Source organism: Phalacrocorax aristotelis, chromosome 5 (assembly GCF_949628215.1).
Source record: "Phalacrocorax aristotelis chromosome 5, bGulAri2.1, whole genome shotgun sequence".
Taxonomy (NCBI): Eukaryota; Metazoa; Chordata; class Aves; order Suliformes; family Phalacrocoracidae; genus Phalacrocorax; species Phalacrocorax aristotelis.
Window position 1 is genome coordinate 64737099 of NC_134280.1, and position 4076 is coordinate 64741174.

Below are 4076 nucleotides of genomic sequence, written 5' to 3' on the forward strand. Positions count from 1 at the left end.
GACCTACTTGCAAACACGTACTTGGAGGTATTTGATGTTCTTTCAGTTTGAGTCTAACCACCAAGAATTAGGGCTGTACCTTAGGGTTACACAGTGATTAACACAGCCTTGACACAAGCAGGTATTAGTGACTGCCATTAGTCTCGCCAGATCTGGTAGAGCTCTGTGTTGGAGCCTGCCTTTAGAAACCAACACTTACAATGTCAGTGGGGTTTTTTGTTTGAGTGTTTGTTTAAACTTTTATTTATTTGTTTTTATCTAGGACTCCCCTCTCAAAGGTTATGTAATATTTACTAATAAAACCATCTGTTTGTTACTAGATAACTGCTCAGAAGCTCCCTGAGGAGAGGGAATGAGATGTCTACAGAAACCTCCCCATGACAACACCGCTGACCAGGGCATCTCCCAAAGGGCCAGAGACAAGCAAAATCTACGGGCAGACGGTAGGTATTGCAAGAGTGAAAAAATGCCAGAACAAACAGTGGCCGCAAAAACAGCCTAGGTACAATCAACCCTAAAAATATTTAGATTTTTTTATTCCTTTTTTTTTATTTTTGCTATTTTGACCTCACTGGGAAGAAATTCTTCTTTAGTATCGGCTCCAGTGAACTGCGGGGAATGCTATTGCCTCCTTCAGAGGACCACAGCCAGAAGGCTGTCTTGAATTTAACCATCAACTCATCGGCTGCCATTACGGTGCTATATGCAAGAGCTTAAATAAAAGCACATATTCTATAAAAACCCTTGTACAGCAGAAATGGAGAAAGAGAACACAGAACACGCTGTCTTTACTTCCCAGCGTAGTACTGCAAACAATTTTTTGAACCCTAACAAGCATTCAACAAACCCCTAATAATGTCCTGAACCTGCTGAGCTTCTTACCATCTTGGGAAAAATCTGTGGCTTTGAAACTAGAAATGAAGAATATTTCTGATGATCAAATTGTTTATTCCATTTCACAGATGAAAAATAGCAGAGCTGGCTGCTGGTTTGCTCGACTGCAAGAGGAGCATGAGAACAGGGTGCTCTGAGCCAGGAACATCGGACTGAGAGGTTATGAGATTAAAGACAATAAAACCTCCCACAACTCAGTACAAATGAGCATCTAAAATATCTACTGTGAGGTGAATAAGAAGGGAGGGGGCACTGCGAGCGTTTGCCTGGCACCCCTGGCTGTTCAGGTTCAATATTCACATGACCTGTTGGCTTCTGAAGTGAATGCAAAACGTGCCAGACCGTGGAGCTGCCGTTCGCTGGACTGAGAGCTATTACAGAGTTTATAGAAGCAGCTGGGTTTTTTTAGTTGGTTGGGGTTTGGTTTTTTTTTTTAAATTTATTTTTATATCTTTTCCAAGAAAGTGGAACACATTACAGCACAAGAGATAGCCTATGACTGTTTATCATAAATATATACACTGACTGGACAGAATGGGTGATTAGAAGCCTAATCTATCTAAATACCAGTACAGCAAGTAGAGAAATAGATGAGAAATGTATGTTCTCTGTTTTCTTATGAGCGAGCCTGAATCCTGACTTAAATGAAACAACTCCAGGGATGGGAAAGACACAGGGATTTCTGGATAGGAGGGCACAGAAGTAACTCCTGAAACAAGAAACTCAGCGACTGCGTTATGAAAAGGGGATGATGATTTTTCTTTCTCCTCCATGGTCACCCACCACCCCTCTTCCTCTTCCACCTCCTCCTCTCCTCCTGCACGTGCAGTGCCCTTCACACCCCCACGGGAGCGGATGGTCCAGGCGTAGGGCAGCAACAGCCAGCACGGGTTGTCCTGCTTGGAGGTGGACATCTCCCCGTCTGACAGCACGTGCTGCTCAAACCGCCCACCTGCGTCCCTGCCATCCCAGGCAAAGGTGCAGTGCTCTGCATGCATTGCACGTGGCTGCTATCACTGACAGCTCTCTGTTCCTCTAATTCAGCTGATGGCAAGAAATTCAGACGTCATCTCCAGCACCAAGAATCCTTGAATCAGCTCTCACGTAGACCATCAACATGAAACTATTAAGGCAACCTGCCTGCATGAATGAGACTCCTCCAGACAAAATCCTTCACTAGCTTCTGCTAGTTGTGATTGTATATCCAAGAAATGCTTTAAAAGTGTTCTCAAGACTAATTGCGGAGCTCTAGCAAAGCGCCAGAAACCTGTCCAGCTGAAATGGACTCTCCACCACCAGGCAATTTTTGATAGCTTCTTCAACATTATGAATATATTCCTCACTATATTCCTTATTATAAGCTCTCTGTATACTTCCAGATTATTTTAGTCATCAACATCTCATTCGCCTGGAAACAAGAACCAAGGATTTTTCATTGCCAAAGCAGCTATGACTGCAGCGGGAAGTGGAAGGGCACAGGGAACACCCTCATGCCCCCCATCACTTAATTTCCAAACATCACCATCCATCTAAAACATTTCAGATCCTAAAATTGGGTTCCTTTTGTTTACCTCGGGGAAATCAATGCTCAGACACGCTGGAAAGAGCTCCATCTGACAACATTCAAGAAAAATGTTTTCCCATTAGCTCTGTCAAAGGCTCTAGGAGTTTGCGTCGGGGAAGACTAACTGTAATTTCTGCAATAAACACTTAGCTGGGATAAATTGTGCCTCCTCCTTGCTGCTGGCTAACGCTTGCTGCTGCTTTGAGGAATCTGCCAGCAGCATTGAGTTTTAGTCAGTCACTGAAATGAATTAATTTCTTGTGCTATTACCTGGCAACCGGTTAAGGTGCCCAGGATTTGCGTAGGGCTTCGCGTTACATGTATGTGTATCTATATACATCTATAGATATAAAGATGGATATAATTGGTATTTGGCTTTGTTTACTGTTTTTGACAGGATTGCAAATCAGGATTACCTGCTTTACCGTTAGATTAAAAATATTTGTCCTTGCTAACTTTCCATTTAAAAGCCAAGCGTTTAACTTCAATGAGCAAATATTTGCAGTATCAAACCCCAATATTTTTATCAAATTCTTTCTTACACACAATAAGGTCATTTTAGATCCCTTTCTGGTTTTCTTTCTGACATACAGCTTACTGAATATTCTTTAACATATATAAATATGTATATAATTTCCATAGTTCCTCCTCCTGGATGGATATCTCAACTCCTCTATCTTCATTATGTGTCTGTATAGGTGTATTCTCTTACCTTCAGTTCAGCCAAAGCAGATTACCATTATTATATCTTAACAAGTGCCACATGTTCCAGCCTTATAACGCTGCACACTGAGCACATAAATAATTAATAGTGTGTCCCACCTCACATCTCCTGCTGTCTAGGAACAAGGCAACAGGGAAATGCAAGGAATATATGGGTGAACACAAGCAAAGAGTCAGAAAATTCGGAAGCGATCAATGATCTCATCTGCCTGTCCATGGTTGATCTTCCCCCCCACCCCCCACCCTTTTTTTAACTGTCACAACAGAGATGGCTGCTGGACATGGAGTCCAATGGCCCAAGGTTGCCTTGCAAGTTCCTATGAGACATTTCAGCCCTATGTAGGAAATAGCATCTTTCCAGCCTTTTGGCAAAACATCAGCAGTCAACAACAGAGACACAGGACAGGCCTGAAGCAGTAGAGACAGGTACTTGGTATAAAATAGCTGATGACACCCTCTGAGTCTTCCCAGCAATGTATAGCATCAGTCAGGGAAACAGTCCTTCCAGTAATATTTTGGTAAAAGCATCAAAAAGGACCAGACTGGATTTCTGAAGTCCTTGGAGTTCACAAGGAAGGAGAGAAGCACACAGGAGCAGAGTCTGTTTTGGGAATGGAAGATTTTAGGGCCCATGTTTTGTCATAAGCAATTTAGACCAACTTCTAGGTGTAGGGAAATAGCTGAGACAAACTGAGATTTCAGCCTGAACAGAAGCCAGTTCTAAAACAGAGAGGGAGTCTGGTAATGATCAATAAAGGAACACTAGCTAAAACCATATTTGTGAAGTGCTATGGTCAGCAAGAAACAGGCAGTGGACAGCAACAGCTGAAGGACAGAACCAATTCCAGATTTTTTTTTTTCTTTTAAATCTTGGAAATTAAAAATTAATCCCCAT